Source organism: Bos javanicus, chromosome 3 (assembly GCF_032452875.1).
Source record: "Bos javanicus breed banteng chromosome 3, ARS-OSU_banteng_1.0, whole genome shotgun sequence".
In the NCBI taxonomy this organism is placed as follows: Eukaryota; Metazoa; Chordata; class Mammalia; order Artiodactyla; family Bovidae; genus Bos; species Bos javanicus.
In genome coordinates this window covers 111,961,517-111,985,433 of record NC_083870.1, presented here as the reverse complement: position 1 = coordinate 111,985,433, position 23,917 = coordinate 111,961,517, and the positions used below count along the sequence as shown (strand labels likewise).

Genomic DNA, 23,917 nt, shown 5'->3' with positions numbered 1-23,917 from the left:
TTGATGATGCTGAGTCCCAGTGACCTCACCACCAACCAATCAGAAGAATGTTCACTGATCATTTACTCACAACGTGCCTCCATCACCCTATCTTTAAAAGCCTTTTGCTGAAAGCCTTCGGGGGGGTTGGGGCTTTTTACGCACTAGCAGCCTGGGCTCCTTGCTTGGTGTCCTACAACAAACCACAGCCTGGTGTCAGTGGTATTACTACACATGGGCACCAGATCCAAGTTTGCTTCAGTAACACTGAACTTTCAGTAACTCCTCCCTTTCTGGCTGGGGCCCTTTGAGGCTCTGAGTAGACTTTGCCACAAATTTACAATGAATGATCACCAACAGACAGTATTTATTTATTCACATACAGAGGAAAATATATCCAACTCTAAGTAGCAGAATGTGGATCCTTCTTACCCTAGACTTTATCCTTTAAAAGGAATAGGTCTACTGCTTTTATAGAAATGATAAGTGCTTATTATTTTTAAAAGATGAAAGCAAAAAATAAAAACCCAATGCAATCTAGAAATAATCATTCTTGACAGTTGACACACAAAGAGATGGAAGGATCAGTAGTTCAGATCATATTCAATGAAATAATTTCATACAAATGGGATCATATTGTACATGCTTTTAAAATTAAAATGCGTAATTTTTTCCCCACTAGTTAAGTGAAGAAAAAGAAATAGAGGTGAAACGAAAGGAATTGTTGAATCTGAAATAGCATGCTTTCAGCACAAGAGAGTCATCTTTGAAAGATTCTTCTAACGTTAAAAAGATAAAACAATGAAGCCTTCACTGAACATTTGGGAACATATTTTAGGGAAGAAGTCTGCTTCCAGGCATCCACACAGGTTGGCCCCCACAGGTGATGAGATTGTGCACAAAGGTGGCGGTGGGGTGGCCAGGCTCCTGTCCACCTTTGTCTTTTATTCTCTACCTGAGGCTCACCTGCACACCCAGAAGGGCTCAGGGAGGAATTCAAGGCATAGCTTTACCTCCATTTTCAAGTAGTAAGGGATATCTGTCGTGCCCCCTGGTTCAGCCCTGTTCCTCCCATTGTTATAATATCTGGACACCCAGATGTCCCCTGAAAGGCATGGGTATTGAGTTCAACCAAATTAAATCAGATGTTTGTAACACCCACCATGAAAAGCCCCATGCAGGGTGAATCCCTTGTATTTCCCACCATCCTAATCTTATAGGATTCAGGTTAACACAGAATAAATTGAAGGAAAAGAGAAGGCAAAGTCATCAAACTAAAATGGGAGACCAAATACGTTTCAAGGTCATCTTCTTTTCAGGTATACAAACACCCAGCAAAGAGTCTCTCCATCATCCCATATTCTCTCCCCATCCCTGCCCCTGTCTTTCTGTCTCTATGTCCCCCATTTTCTCAAAGGCAAAAAAATTCATATGTCAAATAATGAAGCCATACACATTAGAAGAAAACAATTGTTTAATCTGCTTACTGAGGAAGGTCTTTCTGAGTATGGTTAGAGAACTCCATTGGCTTCTACCCACCCATCATTCTTTGAGAGAGCTGTCAGTGCATTGGGTTCCCACAGATACCCTACCCACTCACTAGCCACAGAACTGGGCAAATGACCAATCACGGCAAATCCTTCATCTTTATGGAGTGGTTCAAGGCATAGGGAAGAAGGAGGAGGGCACCTAACCCAAGCAGAGTCGTTCTGAGTCCTTCCATGGGATGTGATATACAGACTTCAAGTGTCCTTTATCTGGGGGTTCTAAATCATTAGATTGTCAGCTCAAGACTGTCATCAGTCCTTTGCGTCATTACACAGGCACTATCTGCTGTAGAGAAAATTATGTCTCATGCAGATGTAGACAAAGCAGAACAGAGAGAAGAGGGACAGAGTCCTGATGATGCATCGTGGAGACCCTTCACGCAGCCGTGCAGAATGACCCCCTTCTACATGAACCAACACTCTTTATTCGTTCCTTTTCTTTTTCCTTTTTCTTTCTTTCTTCTTTTTTTTTGTTCAAGTTAGTTTGATTTGGGTTCTATCTCTTGAAATTGATTGAATACTGCTGGATATAGCATGAAACCTCACATGCCTTAAAGGAAAATACTGATTGATTTAATTATATGAAAATTCAAAGCATGCATGTGAAGCAAAAAAAAAGAAACTGTAAAAAAAACATAAGTGCAAATTTGGAAGACTGCATATAATATATATAACAGGAATTGGTTTAGTATTCATAATCGATAAAGAATACTAACAAATCAATATGAAAAAGAAATAGGGAAGGAAGGAAAGAGCAAAGGATATACACAGAAAGAGAAAGATACTCCACCTAAATAATATAAAAAATAAGAAAACTCAATCAAAAAGCCTCATTTTTCATCTATCATGTTGGCAAATGTTGAGGAAACGGAGCCTATAGTTATCAAAATGATAATAAGAAAATACCACAAATTACACACATACATTTGACAAATTGGATGAAATGGACCAGTTCCTTGAAAAGCACAAACTACCACAGCTTTTCAACATGAAATAAATCATTTGAATAGCCCTATGGCTATAAAGGAAATTGAATTAGTCATTTAAAAATTCCCCCAAAGGAAATACCCAGACCCAGAAGGTTTCAATAGAGAACTCTACCAAATGCATCAAGAACTTACACCAATTCTATACCATGTCTTCCAGAAAAGAGAAAGAAGGAGCACTTCCAAACTCATTTTATGAGGCAAATATTACCCTGATACCAAAACCAAAGGTCGTGCAAATAAAGAAGGCTAAAGACTAATATCCCACAGAACATAAACACAAAATGCCTTAACAAAACATTAGCAAAGAGAATTCAGCAACACACAAAATAATTATACACTGTAACCAAGTGGGGTTTAATTCCAAGGACACGAGGCTGGTTCAATTTCTGAAAATCAATGCAATTCACTATATTAACAAGCCAAAAGTAGAAAAATCACATGATCATATCAACAATGAAGAGAAAGCACTTGGCAAAATTCAACACTCATCCATAGTTTAAAAAAAATCTTTTACAGACTCACAGAGTACAGTCATGTGGTTGCCAAGGGGAGAAGGTATAAATTCAGAGGTTGGGGTTAACATATACATACTACTATATGTAAAATAGATAATCAACAAGGACCTAGTGTATAGCACACAGAACTCTACTCAATGCTCTGAATAACCTATATGGTAAAAGAATATGAAAAAGGATAGATACATGAATAGTGGTGGTGGTTTAGTCACTAAGTGGTGTCGGACTTTTGAGATCACACGGACTGTAGTCTACTAGGCACCTCTGTCCATGGGATTTCATAGACAAGAATACTGGAGTGAGTTGCCATTTCCTTCTCCAAGGATCTTCTCAACCCAATGATTGAACCCAGGTCTCCTGCATTGCAGACAGATTCTTTACCACTGAGCCATAAGGGAAGCCCTCAGACACGTAAGTATGTATAACTAAATCACTTCCTGTACACCTGAAACTAACACAACACTGCTAATCAATTATTCAGTTCAGTTCAGTTCAGTCACTCAGTCATGCCCAACTCCTTGTGACCCCATGGACTGCAGCACACCAGGCCTCCCTGTCTATCACCAACTCCCAGAGTTTACTCAAACTGGTCCATTGAGTTGGTGATGCCATCCAACCATCTCATCCTCTGTCATCCCCTTCTCCTCCCACTTTTAATCATTCCCAGCATCAGGGTCTTTTCCAATGAGTCAGTTCTTTGCATCAGGTGGCCAAAGTATTGGAGTTTCAGCTTCAACATCAGTCCTTCCAATGAATATTCAGGACTGATTTCCTTTAGGATGGACTGGTTGGATTTCCTTGCAGTCCAAGGGACTCTCAAGAGTCTTCTCCAACACCACAGTTTAAAACAATCAATTCTTTGGCACTCAGCTTTCTTTACAGTCCAACTCTCACATCCATACATGACCACTGGAAAAACCATAGTCTTGACTAGACCTTTGTTGGCAAAGTAATGTCTTTGCTTTTTAATATGCTGTCCAGGTTGGTCATAACTTATCTTCCAAGGACTAAGCGTCTTTTAATTTCATGGCTGCAGTCACCACCTGCAGTGATTTTGGAGCCCAAAAATATAAAGTCTGTCACTATTTGCCCATCTATCTGCCATGAAGTGATGGGACCAGATGCCATGATCTTCGTTTTCTGAATGTTGAGTTTTAAGCCAACTTTTTTACTTTCCTCTTTCACCTTCATCAAGAGGCTCTTTAGTTCTTCGCTTTCTGCCATAAGGGTGGTGTCATCTGCATATCTGAGGTTATTGATATTTCTCCCGGAAATCTTGATTCCAGCTTGTGCTTCATCCAACCCAGTGTTTCTTATAATGTACTCTGCATAAGAGTTAAATAAGCAGGGTGACAATATACAGCCTTGACGTACTCCTTTTCCTATTTGGAACCAGTCGGTTGTTCCATGTCCAGTTCTAACTGTTGCTTCCTGACCTGCATACAGATTTCTCAAGAGGCAGGTCAGGTGGTCTAGTATTCCCATCTCTTAAGAATTTTCCACAGTTTGTGGTGATCCACACAGTCAAAGGCTTTGGCATAGTCATTCCAATATAAAATTTAAAAAAAAAGAAACTTTCATAAAACTATGGATAGAAGGAAACTTTCTGACTTGATAAAGAGCATCTCCAAAAATCCTATAGCTAACGTCACACTTAATGGTGAAAGACTGAACATTTTTCTCCTAAGACTGAGAGCTAGGCAAGGATCTAACAATCCAATTGGAAAATTGGCAAAAGACATGAAAAGACATTTCACTAAGAGAGGATACATGGATGGGAAATAAGCACGTGAAAAATGTTCAACATCATTAGCCATTGCTAAGTCGCTTCAGTCGTGTCCGACTCTGTGTGACCCCATAGACACGGCAGCCCACCAGGCTCCCCCATCCCTGGGGTTCTCCAGGCAAGAACACTGGAGTGGGGTGCCATTGCCTTCTCCAATGCCTGAAAGTGAAAAGTGAAAGTGAAGTAGCTCAGTCATGTCTGACTCTTAGTGACCCCATGGACTGCAGCCTACCAGGCTCCTCCATCCATGGGATTTTCCAGGCAAGAGTACTGCAGTGGGGTGCCACTGCCTTCTCCCATTAGCCATTAGGGAAAGGGAAATCAAGACCATGATGAGAGATTACTACACACCATTAGAACAGATAAAAATAAGGACAGTGACAACACCAAAGGTTAACAACGATGCAAAGCAACTGGGTCTCTCGTACACTGCTGCCAGGATGTAAAATGGTGCTAATATTCTGGAAAATAGACAGTTTCTGTTTTAAAACTACTACACATATACTAGTCATACAACTCAGCAATCACAACCGTGGGCATTTATCCCAGAGAAATGAAAACTGGTATCCACACGAAAACCTGCATATGATTATTCAGAGCAGTTTGCTTGTTTATTTTTGTAATAGCCCCCAACAGAAAACAACCAAAAACGTCCCATGAAGTGAAAGTGAGGTCATTCAGTTGTATCCAACTCTGAAACTCCATGGACTGTAGTCTGCCAGGCTCTTCCATACATGGGATTTTCCAGGCAAGGATACTGGAGTGGGTTGCCATTTCCTTCTCCAGGGAATCTTCCCAACCCAGGGATTGAACCAGGTCTCCTGTACCGCAGGCAGACTTTACCACCTGAGCCACCAGGGAAGCCCAAAAATGTCCTATAATAGGCGAATAATTAAACCAACTGCAGTACATCCATGCCATAGAATACCTGTTGTTCAGTCGCTCAGGCATGTCCAACTCTTTGTGACCCCAGGGACTGCAGCACGCCAGGCTTCCCTGTCCCTCACTATGTCCTGGAGTTTGCCCAAGTTCATGTCCACTGAATCAGTGATGCTATCAAACCATGGAATACTACTCACTGATAAAAACAAATGGACTGTTTATGCGTATGACTGGGGTGGATCTCTGGGGCATTATGCTTAGTGAAAGAAGAAAAGCTTATCTCAAAAGATGATGCAGCAGATGATTCCACTTATATCAACATAACATTTTGGAAATGACATTAAAGATATGGAAAATGGGTGAGTGGTTGCCAGGGGTTAGGGATGGGGAGCGGGGTTGTTATAAAGGAGTAGCACGAGGGAGATCGTTGTGGCAACAATTCTGCATCTTGATTGCACTAGTGGTGACGAGCGTGATAACATGACACACAAGTACACACACACATTGCACCAACATCTGCTTCCCAGTTTTGAGATTGTAGTACCCCCACTTTAGATGTGCCCATTGGGAGAACCTGGGAGAAGCGTCCATGGAACATCTCTGTATCATCTTTGCAACTTCCTGTGAATCTATAATTACCTCAAAATTAAAAGTTTTTAAAAATCAGATATGTAGCTCACACCATATTTTTATTGGCCAGTCTACTTAGTTGGCCAATAAAACCTTGACCTGCTACTTGGTCCTCAGTGGGATCCTCCCTTCAGCTACCTCCTGTTCATTCCAACCCCTACACTGTTCCTGCCCACCCCTGACTACCAGCAAACACACTCACCTGCACCTCTGGCTGGGTCCTCGCTGGAAACAGGCTGACCACCAGAAGCACAGCCCTCTGGCCCCCCAGGCTGCCACTCTCTCGTTCACTGGCTTCCCACGGACTTGCCCACGCACCTTCTCCACCCCCGGATGTTTGTAAATGATGTTGCCAGACTGCTGCTCCCAAAGGACCCTGCTATCAAAACACCAAAACATCTCCAAAGAGGTCAGACCTCTGTCTGGATCTGACCCTCAGGCCTCATCTCGAGAGCTGGCCCTCTTTATCTCTGCCTCCAAGTGGGCCCAGTTCACAGCACCTGCAACTTGCCTCCCATCATATGTACCAGAATTATGCCTCAGGTGCTCTTCTCAGACCCTCGACGACACTCAGCTTCATGGAGAAGTCTCACATCTCACCACGGCTTCTCCCCTGAAGTCATCTCTGGAAATGACATCCTCCCCACCGAGCAGAACATGTTGATTTTACTCCCCTGGCTCGTTCCATGTTTTTGAGCTGCCGTTAAAGATGCCTAGACCCTAGTTTCTAATACTATATTGACACAAGCTGCGGAGAGCTAACGTACACTGTCAACAAACAATTACAGTTTTATCACTTGCAATATATGGAATTGAACCTTCTAGGCATTTTCTCTAATCAGATATTTACCACTGTTCTGCTCTTTCCCAGGCTTGGGAGATAAATTCTAAGATGGAGAGTTCCTCAGTGGCACTAAAGCTGGAGGGGGTGGGAACTCAAGTCTCCCCACCTGGAGACCTGAATCATCATGCTTCTGCCCCACCGCCTGCTTCTTCCTCACCTGCTTCTTATCATTGAATCGATTTCAGACGAGCTGGCGACCCCGTAAGTCAGGAGGAGTTATCACGTTGCATGTCGGAATAAGCAAATAAAACTTTCAGACTTGTGCATCTTTTATCTGACAAGTCTAAATACTATATTGAAAGGAGTGAGGTATTGTTCAATAGTCCAATCCAGACTTATTAGAGAAATGGGGTACAGTGATGGCAAGAAGGGCAACAGGCTCCTACTGCTATTGAGTATCTTCTTGTTGACAATCGAATGTGCAGAGAACAGCTTTTGCAAACAGGTGGCATGGCCATAGATGTAAACTAATACTCTTCTTTCACTTTATCAAGGCTTCTTGTCTTTCCCACTTCTTCATGAACCTTCTCTGGGCTTTTTTCTCCCTGCTCAGAGGAATCCAGAGTCTTGGAGACTGGTGACGCCATGACCCCAAATTTCTCACTGTCACAATTCAGAATCCATCAATGGCTTCCAACTGTCTTTACGACTAAGACTTCCATAAGGAGGCCCACAAGGCCTGTACCACTCAGTCCCTGCCCACTCTGCCTTATATCCTGCCTGGCTCCAGTCTACTTTGGTCAAGGGGAGGGGCAGCCGTACACAGAGGACAGGCAATAAAGGGTACATTTCGTGTTCAGAACTTGAAAACAATAATAAAGCAGACTTGAAAAGCCCATTTACTATCCCATGAGTCTGCACTCCCATGTCAGTGATAAGATCCTTTTCCACCCCTCTCTGCCTGATACACTGCTGGCTTCCATCCCATCATATTGGCCAACCCATCATCTTTAGGGCCAGGCTGCAGTCCATGGGGTCGCTAAGAGTCAGACACAACTGAGCGACTTCACTCTCACTTTTCACTTTCCTGCATTGGAGAAGGCAATGGCAACCCACTCCAGTGTTCTTGCCTGGAGAATCCCAGGGACAGGGGAGTCTGGTGGGCTGCTGTCTATAGGGTCCCACAGAGTCGGACACGACTGGAGCGACTTAGCAGCAGCGCATGTTATTTCCTTTTTAGGACACTTTCTCACACCTCCTCCACCTATTTGTCTGATTAACCCCACTGGCGTCACCAAAGATGCGTGGGTAGCAGCAGAGTGTGCTGTTTCATGGAAGGAGTCTCGAGGAACCTGGGTTCCTTTGGGCAAGTTCCCCTTCCTTTTTCCCCTGCTGCAGTGAACTTGGGTCCCAGTCAGCCAGGGTCTCTGAGTGACTCCCCAAGCAGGGAGCCCCTGCAAATTTTTTTTGTGTGCATTGTGTTGGCCGAAAAGTTCATTCCAATTTTGTCATAAGAGCTTGTGGAAGGAATGAACTTTTTGGCCAACCCAATAGAAGAGCAAGAAAGAAACTTTTAGTGAGTTAAGCCTTTGAGATTTCAGGGTTGTTTGTTACCCTCAATGTTTCAAAATGTAGAGTTTTATTACTCTTCAGATATGGTGAGGGCAAAACTGTGGTTTTGGAGAAGACTCTTGAGAGTCCCTTGGACTGCAAGGAGATCCAACCAGTCCATTCTGAAGGAGATCAGCCCTGGGATTTCTTTGGAAGGAATGATGCTAAAGCTGAAACTCCAGTACTTTGGCCACCTCATGCGAAGAGTTGACTCATTGGAAAAGACTCTGATGCTGGGAGGGATTGGGGGCAGGAGGAGAAGGGGACAACAGAGGATGAGATGGCTGGATGGCATCACTGACTCGATGGATGTGAGTCTAGGTGAACTCCGGGAGATGTTGAGGACAGGGAGGCCTGGCGTGCTGCAATTCATGGGGGTCTCGAAGAGTCGGACAGGACTGAGCGACTGAACTGAACTGAACTGAACAAATGAGGAGGCAATTGTCACTGGAAAGTTAGTTTGTTACAGTTTCCAAAGTTGAGGGAGGAAGCATGCCTTTTGCAACATAGGGCTACACCAGGAAGTGCCAGGGTGGGTGGGGATGTAGAAGGGACAGGAGCAAATCGTGAGCAAGGGCTTTTATTGAGGTTTTTGTGGGGGAAGGAATGGGTGAGGCCAGGCAAGTGGGTGGCTGCCCTTAGTTGTCTGACACGTGACTCTGGGGTGATTAGCACACAGGACGGTGACTTAACATGGTGGCTTAACAGGTGAGAGCCTAGTACAGCATGTGGGTGGGCTCTGGATTGGTTGATTTGCATATAAAAGGCTCACTCCCAGAAGAATAGTTCTCTACATCTTAGAATTAGCTAACCCCAAGAGGGGCCACCTCTCTTGGGTCAGCAAAGCCCCAAGATGTCAAAGCATCAAAAATATAGAAAATATTTGTATTATTTGTGTGATTAATACACATAGCCATACATGGTCCATGCTGACTATTACCTTTTTTATTTTCTTTGCTAGCATTCATCACAGTTCCAGGATTTCCCAGGTGGCATAATTGGTAAAGAATCCACCTGCCATTGCAGGAGATGCATGAGACATGGGTTGGATCCGTGGGTCAGGAAGATCCCCTGGATTACAAAATGGCAGCCCATTCCAGTATTCCTGCCTGGAAAATTCCATGGAGAGAGGGGCTGGTGGGCTACAGTCCACGGGGTCGCAAAGAGCCAGATACCACTGAGTGCATGCACAGCACCCAGCACGGTGCTGTCATTAAAAAGCAGTTTCTAAGTAGATGTTTATCAAGGCAGATGTTTTTTATTTTTGTGTGTGTGATTATTCTGTTCAGATCTCCAAGAAGACAGTGGCTATGTTTGCTTTGCCCATCCATGTCCAATCCCCTGCATATTTATTTTTGAATGAGTGAACGGAGGGTTATCTGTCACTTCCAGGGGAGCCACACGGTGTCACAGCTCATCCTGCCACTGCCAGGACAGACAGCAGGACCGGGAGATGATAGGACATAGTTAAGAAACACTTACTGACTTTGGTGACCTCCCTACATATCCACAAACTGGAGTGAGACACAAGGAGAAACCAGCCTATTCTGAACATCTTCAGGAAGCAGGGAGGCTTTTAAAGGGGCTGTCAGTAAGACGGGACAAAGGAAAGTACGGGGAGGGTGGAGAGGAAGCAGTGAGCCCGGTAGGAGGTGAGACTCCCGCTTGGACCCACACCCTCTGCACTCTGTGGCGGCTGAGGAGGGGGTAGATCCTGAGAAGGGAATGGCTCCATGGGGTACCGAGCAAGGCTGGACTGCCCACCAAAGGGCTGGTACTCCCCTACGCAGGTCAGCACAGATTCAGCTGAGGGGTGCTGTCCACCTGCAAGAAGCTCTGAGCAGATCAGCAGTGGCCAGTACGGTCTGAAGACCAGGGGGCCCTTGTGGAATACTGGGATCTGTGCATGACTTTGTGGTAACCCCAACATGGCTTAAATGGAACTTTTCACCTTCCTGAGTGGGGACTCTAGGTCAAATTTTTTTTTTTTTAATGCAATGATGTGACACTTGTTTCACCCAAGGGAAGCATTTGCATACTCCTTTCTGTAAAAATAAATGATAATCTTCTAACTCCAGAAGGTGGTACCTGTGTTTGAGAAGGCTCTACCAACTACTTAGGCTAGAGCCTCTGGGCCCTGAAATGCAAAGGTTGGAATAAGACCATAAAGGGAACCCTGTCAGGTGAGGAACAGTTGAAGGAAGTGCGCATGAAAAGTGAGAGAGAACTGGTCAGAATGAGAATAGTCTTCAAATCCTGGAAAGGCCATGCCTGACACATCACGTCCTCATGAAACGATGAGCCAGAACCAGAACCAGAACCAGAACCACCAGGACAGAGGCTCGGGGGTGGGGGCGACTTGGTCCACAAACAGAAGAACATGGGCAATCACGTATGCTTGGGGAGGAAATGGGCTGCCTCTCAAGGTTAATCCAATTTTAATTTCTCAGTTACTTACTCAGTGCCAATGGGTCTCAGATGCTGAACGTCAGAGGCGGGCCAGAGCCGTAGGCCAAGCTCACCAGGATATGGCTTTGCTTCTAGTGGTTGGAGGACCCATGGGGAAGATCAGAATGAAATTCTTATCTCCACGAACTCCAGGCTAAAGCCTTGGAATCCATTATTACAGAGAAGTGACTCCATTACTGGCATATGTGTAAATCCCAATCCCCAATGTCTAGAGAAACAGGTCAATCCTAAAGGAAATCAACCTTGAATACTCATTAGAAGGACTGATGCTGAAGCTGAAGCTCCAATATTTTGGCCACCTGATGCAAAGAGCTGACTCACTGAAAAAGACCCTGATGCTGGGAAATATTGAGGACAGGAAGAGAAGGGGACAACAGAGGATGAGATGGTGGGAGGGCATCATCAGCTCAATGGACATGAGTCTGAGCAAACTCTGGGAGATAGTGAAGGTCAGGGAAGCCTGGCGTGCTGCAGACCATGGGGTCACAAAGAATTGGGAAATGACTTAGCGACTGAATGACAAGAGAAACAGGAGGATGGGAGAGATGAAGAGTAAGGATTTGTGCAAATGTCTTCCAAGCACACGGTGGCCTTCTGAGGATAGGGGACAATACAAGGAGTTGCCCCTGATGCGTATTGCTGTGTCTGGACCTCTAAACCTCGAGTGAAACCAGAGATCTGGTTAGCTCCCAGGGCGTGATGACTGAGAGTGAGAGAGACAGACCATCCTTGGGTGATGGAGCTCAAGGCTTTGCCTTTGTAGTACTCTGTCTGCATCCACACGGGCCGTTACACTTCCCTTAAATGTGCCCCAGGGCCTTTGCATGCACTGCCCTTAGGGCTGTGACACTGCTCTCCCCCTGAGCCACTCAGGTCCACCACCTGACCTATCCATCTCCCACTAACTGCTGGGGTCTCTGTTTGAATGTTAGTTTCTCTAGGAAAGAGTTTTGGAACCTCTGATAAATGTTCTCCAAGAACAGAGTACTTCTTTATAATATGCATTCCAATCATAATGAATTGATTTTCTTATTGAGTTACTTAAGATGTATCTGTCTTTCCTTCTTGATAGGAAATGCCTTCCTAACTTCTCTGCATTACTAGCACAAATAAGGTGAACTATGCCCCTCCCAAATTCATATGTTGAAACCTAACCACCTGTAGGTAACATGATGGTATCAGTTCGTGGGGCCTTTGGGAGGTAATTAGGAATCAAAGAGGTTGGGAGGCTGGACTCCTCTTGAATGGAATTAGTGCCCTTACGGGAGTCACAAGAAAGCTTGCCTCCTCTCTCTTCTCTCCATCCACCACATGAGGATATGATGAGAAGGTGGAAGTCTGTAACCCAGAAGAGGGTTCCTCATTGGAGGGTCTGCAATATCAGATCTTTGTTGTGCTGGCAGCACCCAAGCATGGGAAATAAATCTCTGTTGTTTATAAGCCACCCAGTCTAAGGAGTTTTTGTTCTAGCAACCTGAGGTGATTAAGACAAATATGTAAAGAATGAATGAATGAATAACCATCAGAGAGTAGACAGAAAAGCCTTGACTGTTGTCCTGTGAAAAGCCAATCTACAAGGTTGGCCCTTGGCTGGGGTCTGGGAACATGGATTTCAGGAGGGTCCCCATCTTTCTCAGAACTGATAAAAGTGTCCTAAACTTTCTGTACAAACACAGTGGTTTCTACTGAACACCTGTTTTCCCTCTGAATCTGGAACTTCGACACATGCCAGGCAGAGGGTGCCCATGCAATCTGCCCCCAATAAAAACTCTGGGCACTGAGTCTCCAACTGAGCTTCAGTCTGTGTGTTTCCACTGGGAGAGGACCCTTGGAAGATTGTGCCTGGTTTCTCCCCCCAACCTTCATCCCATGAACAGTTTTCCTTTGCTGTTTTGCTCTGCATCCTTTCACTATAATAAATCATAGGCAGGAGTGTGACTATATGCTGAGTCCTCTGAGCCGTCCTAGTCAAACATTGAACCTAAGCTAAAAGAAGTGGTCATGGGGACGCCCAACACAGGGAGTGCTGAATGAACACAACCCAATTCTCCTGCAAAGTACAAAAACTAGATTATTCTCCAAAGGATATTCCAGGTGTTCAGTGGTTAAATAGAAATGGGAAATGCAGGATTAAACAAAGTGAAGCAAGAATTTTTCAGAAAATAGAAAAAAAAAAGGTTTATGGGGGCTTTTAATAAGCTAATAGCTAACTTCCAAGGCAGGAACAGATTATATAACAGTTGCCCAATACATTCGATCATAAACCCTTTCATTCTTTTTTCTTAAAGAATTAATTTGAATTCTTTTTAAAATTAATTTAGCTACATCGGGTCTTAGTTGCAGCATGCAGGATCATATTTGCATCATGTGGAATCTTTCCGATGCCACGCATGGGCTCTCTAGTTGTGCCACATGGGCTCAGTAATTGTGCGGGTGATCCATGCACGTCTCTTCCTTGCAATCTTAAAGAGCCCAACTAATATAGAATTATTGGGGAATAAACAGTAAAGTAGCAAATTGGGCCTTTATTAAGTGGCTCTCATTTAAGGCACTTAGCACATCAAACAATGATATTTTAAAAAAGACATGGCAATTGACCTTGGGAATAAAAGAGTAAATGTAAGCAACATTTGTCACACTGACAGGCTTGGCAAACAGTGTTTTGATTTGCCAGCAGCCCTACTCCAGACAGCAGCCACTAGTTAGATACATAAACCATTAAGCTAAAAACAGAACTATCATTACAGGCATCATCCAGTAATTTTCAGGTAATTGATGGACATTAGTCATAATCACACTTAATACACAGACACACACAGACACCCCTACGGAAACATGTTCTCACTGATACCTTCTATTTGCATTTCATCAAGAGCTCCTAAAACTAGCAAACTTGGAAAACTTGGGCCTTCTCTGCTTTTAAGTATATGTGTGTGCTAAGTTGCTTCAGTCGTGTCCAACTCCTTGTGGACCCTGTGGTCTGTAGCCCTCCAGGCTCCTCTGTCCATGGGATTCTCCAGGCAAGAATACTGAAGTGGGTTGCTGTGCCCTCCTCCAGGGCATCTTCTCGACCCAGGAATCAAACCTGTGTCTCTTATGTCTCCTGCATCGGCTGGCAGGTTCTTTACCACTCGTGCTACCTGGGAAGCCCACATACATGTATATGTGTATGTATATGTATATACAAACACACATTTTTTTCTGAGTATCCTGTAGGTTGGGATTCCATGAAGCCTTCTGGGATATGAAATGCCCAGGGCAGTAGGTCATAGAGATCATGTTGCTGCTACACTGGATATAAGAGCATTGACTCTCCTGGTCTCAGAAGTCCTGACACCCACAGTAACCAAAATTCTGTAGAGATGGTTCTTGTGCTGCCAAGATCTGGGGATCTTTGTAATAAACTCCCATTTCTGGGAGTGACCCAGCAGTCGTCAGATAGCTGTTGGAAAAGCCTAGCTTGAGTCCAAAGGCTCTTCTCTCAAGTGTTTCAGTCTCTCCAGAGAACATCCACTGGCTGTACAAACCTCTGTTTTCAGCTGCCCATGTCCATTTATTTTTGGAGGCCAGAATATCTGTCTTAAGTACATGGTTGGGTGGGAACAATGCTAGGCTTCTACATCTTCATATATACTTTCTAGGAGGCATGCAGGCTGTAGAAGCAAGGTCTGGAGTCTTAACAGGCCCTCCTGCTGAGGTCTAAAATTAGGCTAGCAGCACGCTATATTGGAAATGCAAATCCTCTCAGTACAAATACTCGGTCAACACCCAGGAGCATTTCCCATAGGATTGTAGCTTCTGGTTCTGCAGCAGGGAATTCTGGGTATTCTCTTCCAGCTCTCTCCCAACAGTTCCCCAGTACAATCCATGGAATACTATCCTGTGTTATATTAATAGGTTTGCCTGCTGCTAAGCTGCTTCAGTCGTGTCCGACTCTGTGCGACCCCATAGACGGCAGCCCACCAGGCTCCCCGTCCCTGGGGTTCTCCGGGCAAGGACACTGGAGTGGGTTGCCATTTCCTTCTCCAATGCATGAAAGTGAAAAGTCAAAGTGAAGTCGCTCAGTCGTGTCCAACTCTTCGTGACCCCATGGACTGCAGCTCACCAGGCTCCTCCGTCCATGGGATTTTTCCAGGCAAGAGTACTGGAGTGGGGTGCCATCACCTTCTCCGAGGTTTGCCTGAGACATGTGCAAATAATTTTGGGAAATGCTACACTCAAAGCAGCACCATAGTGTGCCAAGGTACCCTGGGGTGCTGCAGGGGATTTACAGGCACACTGAGGGATATTTTAAATTTTCCAGGGACACTGTGATCCTCAGTATCTGTTGGACACACAAAGGATTAGCTGAAAGTAGTTACAGTTTCAACATGAAGCTACATTCAATTAAATGATATCATTTTTTTGCAGATGGGTGTTTGATGATTGCTGTGATAGAAAGTAGGTACCGTGTGACAAACAGTATGGAATAGGGTGAGCTAGTGTCCAATCTCTTTTTTCTTAATTCATTTGGCTGCACCAGGTCTTAGTTGTAGCACGTGGGATCTAGTTCCCTGACCAGGGATTGAACCTGGGTCCCCTGCAGTGGGAGCATGCAGTCTTAACCACTGGACCACCAGAGGAGTCCTGATAGTGTCCAACTGAGAAGTTCTGTAGAGACCAAGAAGTACACACAGTCCATTAATTACTTGCAGTTTTTTAAGGATGAAATAAAAGTATAATTTTTTTCTTTCAATTTATACTGATTATTTTTCAAAGAGCTACAGAGTTGTTAGGGTGTAAGTACTTATTCAGCTAGTCAGACCTTGCTACTTAACAGATGGAGCACAGTGGAAAAATTACTGAAGCATTTAATGGCTCCTCAAACTAAGAAGTGTTGGGATTCTGAGCATTACTGTAATAAAGGCTCTGAGAAGTCCTGCAGCAAGAAAAATAGAGTTGGCGCCCCACACTTCTCAGTCTAGCACACCAACGAATGGCCTTCTTTACAACATTAGCTTAGGAAATCTAGGTGGATATTACCTGAGATCATGATTGTATAAGTTCAAAAGAGAGACCAGAGTTTGACTTATTCCCACCATTAACACTGAAAAAGTATTTCTCCTCAATCATTCATTTAACAAACATTCACTGTGTGCCATATTACATATCATGTACTATGCTTGGTTCTGAGGATAGATATTTATAAGACCTGGACCTGGCCCTCAAGCATTCACATTAATTTATCTGCAAGTTCAGCCATGCTCATCACCTTCATTACAGTCGTCCATTCTGTGTATGGATGGGCACATATGCCTCTTGCCCCATTATTGCAAGAACCTCCTAACTGGTCTCCCCATTTCCCCCTTGTCCTCCTACAGATTATTCTCAACAGAGCAGCCAGCATGATTAAATCCAACCGTGTCCCTTCTCTGCTTAGAATTCTAAAAGTGTCCTAGTCTCACAACAACCTACAAGCCCTGGGCAGTCCTCTGCTACCACTACCCACTCCCACCCCATTACTTCTCTCTTTATCTCCAACTCGTCTCCCTCTGCTCAGCCGCTCTGGCCTAATGGGTCCTTACTGTTTCTCGAACACACTCTGGCAAAGTTTCTCAGGGCCTTTGCACATGTTGCTCCTGTAACTTTCTCCAGCTATCCCATCTCTTCCCCCAACATGTGCAAGGCTGGTTTCCTCATCTTTTTCAAGTTTTTGTTCACTTTTACACTGAGGTTTGCAATGAACAAGCCATTTAAAATTGCAACCCTCCCCACCACCACTTCCTGGTTTCTGATGTCTGTGCTGTATTTTCTCTGCACAACACAAATCACCATCTGACACATATTTGATGAATCCTTGTTTATTAAATCCATCTTTCCACAACAGCATGTGAATTCCATGATGGCAGGGATTTTTATTCATTGGATTCCCTGGACTATACCCAGCATTAGAGAACAGCGCCATGTACTCAATAGGAGTTAATAACTAAGTTTATTGTTGCCGAAGACACGATGATAATGCAACACAGTAAGTGCAGCAATAGAGATGTGCCAGGGGATTTTGACACCACCAGCCTGAGCTGATGGAAAAGATAAATTATTAGCCAATCATGCAAAGGACATGGATGGTAGTGAGAGGACAGGAAGGTCATTGGAAGCAAAGAGGATGGCATGAGCGGAGGAAAAGATAACACCCAACTTCATGAGTAATTTATGAAATTGTTCTCCAACCAGTGCCAGAACAAACAGAGACAACCAGCTGTTCCTCCTTCACATCTTTGCCATGACTGCTTAATTACCACTCTCCCCCAGAGAGGGGGTTTTTCTAGAGGCTGCTCAGGCACAGACTTTATTTGCTTCTATGGGATTCTGGAAAACCCTGACCCAGCCTGATCCTCCATGGCAGAGGTTGAAACATCCAACTTCAGGAGGTGGGTCAGGAGGGCATGGTGGGATGGATATGGGGAAGGGGACTTTGAGGAAGAGGGGCCATCGTGTTCCAGAAGACTTCTGCCTCTGTAGCTACCTCCTCCAAATTGGGCCAGGGACATCTCTTTGGGAAGCGGAGCCATTCTCTTTCCATCAAGGCTGCTGCCCTCCAAGTCTGAACGGCCTCAAGGGGCTCCATGGAGCAACTGGGATCTACCTAGTGCCTGAGATAGCACCATCTGAGAATAGGCATTATCTGCAAGCTCTATGCATTTCCTGTTCCTTGCACACCAGAGAGACACAAACAATGGCTATTCAAATATAAGTGACCAGCCCAAGTGTCTCTCCCTGGAGATTCTCCATTCTGGGGACTTGTGCCTGCCTAGCCTCTGGTGGATGCTGAGGCCAGCTTGGGAAGAAAGCAGGCAGGGTCTTTGTGAGCTCTGGGTGCATTGAGATGCTGAAAATATCTGCAAGAGGGCAGGGAGGTTGCACTGAGAGAATGGGTGGCCCGCCTGACCTGCTCCTGCACCACCATGCTCTTCCTGTTGGCCACCAGAGCCGGCTCTGCGCCTGGCACCTGGTCTGCAGGGCCGGGATCTCCATATTAGAGACAGAACTTCCAGGGTGCCGCACCTGTGCCAGGAAGGACAATTATCATCATCACCAGCTGCTGCACACCCACCTCCAGCAGGTGACGGATAAGACCCTCTCCATCCCTGTGACTGACCTGGGCACTAAGGCCCCTTGGACATGGTGGAAGGCAGGGCCAGGCCCAGGCCACAGGGCAACAGCTGCTGTTTTCCCATGGTCCAGGTAACCAGGTGCACAGAAGCCTCCAGAACCATGGCCTTTGAGACGCAGTGCACAGACTCCCTTCCAAGCCAAAGGAGTGACAGGGCCTCTGCTCAGGCTGGGTCCCCAGGCCCGGCTGGACTGTGGAAACAAGGCAAGCAGGGCCCATAGCTGTGCCCCATGAAGCACAGCACTGAAGACCAGGTCACAGGTGATGGGTGATGGTGGCAGTGAACAGCAGGGGATCAACCTGAATTATCCATGCAAGAGAGAGATTGTAGTTGATAGCAGAACGTCCTTCCCTGTGTCCTCACCTGGGGAGACCCTAGAGGAAGGAGCCACAGGGGCAGTGAGCTTGGTCACCCGGAATTTTTTGCAGGGGGTTTGGGGCTCTGCCAGTATCTGTATGATTCTCTAACTCTATCTGCTTCCCAGGGCCACCCTGGGGCACAACTCCTAGGGGTGCCATTCATATGACACTCCACAGCCCTGGATTTAGAACTGCTTCCTTAACCCTGAATTCTGTCTCCTTATCTAGAGCATTAGACTCAGTCAACTGGCAGCTTGAACTTGGAACTAGGTTTTACCCCCCTGGATGCCATCTTTTTGGTCATCTTTGGTGCCACAATTTGCAAAGTGAAGATTGATCCAGAGAAATCCCTTAGTCCCCAAGATCCTGCCCAGGTCTATGGAGAGTGAGATGATACACAGGAAGTTGTAGGAACCTGGGGACAGCAGTAGGATGTAAGGGACTGGCATGTGAAAGGGATGGAGGTGCCATGTCCAGAGAGGCTCCCGTTGGCCTCACCTCCCATGTGATCACACCTTGTCATTATCCTTCATCCGCCACTCACTCTATTTTATCATACGCCTCAACGGCTTCTTGATATGTATTTATTTGTTGATTGCCTAACTTCCTCTGCTTGAATGTAAGTTGGAGTAGGACTTTGTCCATCTTGGTTGACTTTATGTGTTCAGGGCCCACCAGCACACAGCAGATGCTCAGTGAACACGTACAAAATGGAACAAACAGGTGAGGAGTTGCTGGTGTCAGACAAGCTAGAAAAAGTAAGTGACTCAGGACAATGAGGTGAATGGCAGCAAACACTTTTTGACAGGTCTGGTGAGGGAGGGTCAGAGGGTCAAAGGATTGGCAAACAGTGCTGTGGTGGCTTTTCCCAGAGCAGTATGGTGGAGTGGTAAAACTGAAACTGGGTTACAGTGGGGAAGCCATTACTAGCAAGGAAGAGGAGACACTGAGCCTAGACAGCTCTCTCAAGAAGAGGGATTGAAAGGAAGAAAGCTATTTTTAAACAAGAACGTTTTTTTTTTACCCCCTAATCAGAAGATGCTCATTTCCACCTTCCTCTCCTGCCCATCCCTTCCTGTGGCTCCTCTCAGGACACACACCATTAATCATCTCTCATTACTTTATTTTTTAATAGAATAAGCAAGTTCATGGGCCTTTGTTTCAGTCTAATAGTCATTCTCTTGGCAGGATAATAATTGATACCTTAAGTGACCTCATTAATCAGCAGGGACAATTAGAACAATGTAAGGGAAGATGAGTTGCCATGTCGCCTGCCTAGGAAAGATGGAAAGGTCCCCACTATCTCTAGGTCAGAATGGGACACCTCCATGGGTGACTAACTCCTCATTGCTCTACCTTCCTGGGTCCCTCCGAGCAAAGCAGAAACAAGAAATCACCAAGGAAGGTACACGGAGGCTCACAATGGGTCCCTTTCATTGCTGGGCTCTGCCATCCTTGAAATCCTCTTCCTGTCTTTCTTCCTTGGGGAAAACAGGTCTGCTCTGCTCTAGAGATTTCTGAAAAGGCCAATGAAAAATAAATCTTTCATAGATTAACTTCTAAAAACGTGGCAAGAAAGCATGCCACTTCAAGGCAACATCTAAGGAACTTTTTGATCCAGTGGTATTCTCTCTCCAAGAGTACCCTCATTACCTTCATTCCCGTCTCAAAAGAGTTACCAGTTGGGAAAATCAGGAAAATGTGGCAGGTATGGAGTACCCAGGTTTCAGTGAGGTATAAATGCACAAGAAGAGGAAAGGTGGGCTCGACAGAACCACAATACCGGCTCAACGACAGTGCTCAGATGTCAACTGGAAATAGGGCTTTACCTTAGAGCCCAAGCCTCAGTCCTGTAATGTCCACCAGGACTTTTAAATAAAGACATTATTTTGGAATAATTTGAGGTTTATAGAAAAGTTGCAGAGATAGTACAGAGGGTTCTTGCACACCTTTCATTCAATATCTTCTAACGCTGACATTGTCCATATCCACGGAATTGGCCAAAATGAAGAGCTGAACAATGGCATTTCACTCCAAATTTCACCAGTCTTCTGTTACAAGACCCAATCCATGACACTACACTGCATTTAGCAGCATCATTTTCAAAAGCTGTTTATTACTTGGCCGCGTTGGGTCTTAGTTGTGGCACAAGCAGTCTTCAGCACGGCATGCAGGGCCTTTCCTGGCAGTGCGCGGGCTGTCTAGAGCCCATGGGCTCAGTAGTTGTGCACAGGGCTTAGCTGCCCTGCAGCATGTAGGATTTTAGTTCCCCAACACAGGGGTTGAACCCGAGTAACCTGCATCGCAAGGCGGAATCTTAACCACTGGGCCACCAGGGAAGTCCTTAGTACCATCATTTTTAATGTCCTGGACGGGAACATAGATGGTACCCTGGTCAATTTATAACTGGTGTGACAGAGACCCAAATCCAAAAGTCCCCTTGAGGCTTAATTTAGAAGACTTGAAGATAGGCAAATTTTTGTCTTTGGGTCCAGACCCAAACTGTAAAAGTAGTTGCCAAACATTCCTAGAGCTCAAAGTTGACTCTGATTGTGTGTCCTGGTGCCAGGAAAGCTGATGAGACTTTGGGATACTTTTGCAGGGCTAGAGTGTCCGTGGGACGAGAGTAAAGAGTCTGGTCTATCCAGGTGGGTTGTTTACTTCCTAATTTCTTATATGTTTTTAAATCCTTTTTATTTTTTTTTCCATCAGAATGGATAGTTTTAATATATCTCTCTCAACAGTTTATAGGTCAAGCAGACCAAAAAAATCTATAAGGACAACGGAATTAACAAGCTCGACTGAACATATATAATCCTGAAAACTAATAAATAACAAAGGGGATATTTTAAGTTAATATAAGATATATGTAAGAGAGAGACATTATCTCTAACTTCCAACATTATCTTCTATACAAAATCTTTTAAAAGATTATCCTTTAAATGATCATCCATGCCTTGCTTACAAGATGTGAAGAAATCCAAGACTCCTAGAGAATTCTCTCCCAACAGTGATCCTACTGAAAGATGGCCGTTTCAGGTTGTTTTAAACTCACAGCATCAAATATAATGTACCTTGCCAGCCACAATCTTTCCCAGCATCAGGGTCTTTTCCAATGAGTCAGCTCTTTACATCAGGTGGCCAAAGTACTGGAGCTTCAGCTTCAGCATCAAGTCTTACAATGATATTCAGGGTTGATTTCCTTTAGGATTGACTGGTTTGGTCTCCTTGTTTTCCAAGGGACTCTCAAGAGTCTTTTCCAGCACCACAATTCAAAAGCATCAATTCCTTGGCACTCAGACTTCTTTATGGTCTGACTGTCACATCCATACATGACTATTGGAAAAAACCATAGTCCAAAGACTAGACAGACCTTTGTTGGTAAAGTGATGTCTCTGCTTTTTAATATGCTGTCTAGGTTTGTCACAGCTTTTCTTCCAAGGAACAAGCATCTTTTAATTTCATGGCTGCAGTCACTGTCTGCAGTGATTTTGGAGCCCAAGAAAATAAGTCTGCCACTGTTTCCACTTTTCCCCATCTATTTTTCATGAAGTGATGGGACCAGATGCCATGATGTTAGTTTTCTGAATGTTGACCTTTAAGCCAGCTTTTTCACTCTCCTCTTTCACCCTCATCGAGAGGCGTGTTAGCGCTTCACTTTCTACCATTAGAGTTGTATCTAATGGAATCTGACATTTTAGAACTGTATGAAAAATAATTTTTTTTGGTTAATAGTTTTTTTTAAAATTTTATTTTATTTTTAAACTTTACATAATTGTATTAGTTTTGCCAAATATCAAAATGAATCCGGATTTTCTTATGCCCTAGACCACTGAACATCCGAAATATTTATTTAGATACAGATTCCTGAGTCTTCATGGGAATTAGCTCCTATGTTGCTCCAAATAAGGGATTTTTCAGAAAATTTTCTCCCAAGCTGGGTGTGACTTTCAGTACTCAAGTCTGGTTCCATACTTTGATGCTGTGTGACACGTCTTTGCTGCAGTCATATGCATAACATATGTGAACTAAAACCTGTGTCTGAACTGTAGCTCTCTAAGCAGGAAAACTAAATTCCAACCTCAAGACCCCTAGGTAAAAGGGGAAATTTACTAACACTATCTGTTAAAAATGAAGCTTTATAAATTGCTAATCCAGTTCCTGGGTGATTGCTTCAAGTTCTACAATGAAAATCTTCTAATCTTCCAATTTATAGTAGAAACATTTTGTTTCTAAGCTGTCTTCATGTACCCCTTTATTTTAAAAAATTTTATTACAAGAATATTTCCAGGAGGGAATATTAGTACCTCCTTTTTACATATAAAGAACAATGAAGTATCAAATTATAAACTGATAAGAAGAGTAACATGTTAAAGTAAAAAATTTTTTTTGTAGTTTTGGCTACAGCAATCAGAGCAGAAAAAGAAATAAAAGGAATCCAAATTGGAAAAGAAGAAGTAAAACTCTCACTATTTGCAGATGACATGATCCTCTACATAGAAAACCCTAAAGACTCCACCAGAAAATTACTAGAACTAATCAATGATTATAGTAAAGTTGCAGGATATAAAATCAACACACAGAAATCCCTTGCATTCCTATACACTAATAATGAGAAAACAGAAAGAGAAATTAAGGAAACAATTCCATTCACCATTGCAACGAAAAGAATAAAATACTTAGGAATATATCTACCTAAAGAAACTAAAGACCTATATATAGAAAACTATAAAACACTGGTGAAAGAAATCAAAGAGGACACTAATAGATGGAGAAATATACCATGTTCATGGATTGGAAGAATCAATATAGTGAAAATGAGTTTACTACCCAAAGCAATTTATAGATTCAATGCAATCCCTACCAAGCTACCAACAGTATTCTTCACAGAGCTAGAACAAATAATTTCACAATTTGTATGGAAATACAAAAAACCTCGAATAGCCAAAGCGATCTTGAGAAAGAAAAATGGAACTGGAGGAATCAACCTACCTGACTTCAGGCTCTACTACAAAGCCACAGTTATCAAGACAGTATGGTACTGGCACAAAGACAGAAATATAGATCAATGGAACAAAATAGAAAGCCCAGAGATAAATCCACGCACATATGGACACCTTATCTTTGACAAAGGAGGCAAGAATATACAGTGGATTAAAGACAATCTCTTTAACAAGTGGTGCTGGGAAATCTGGTCAACCACTTGTAAAAG

The 23,917-nt window shown here is 44.0% G+C and overlaps 1 protein-coding gene across 4 annotated transcripts in view; it reads right to left on the bottom strand.

Annotated features, from left to right (window-relative positions):
• Positions 1 to 23,917, bottom strand: part of CSMD2 (CUB and Sushi multiple domains 2) — a 694,802-nt gene that overhangs the window by 567,158 nt on the left and 103,727 nt on the right. The gene's annotated exons all lie outside the window — the stretch shown is intronic.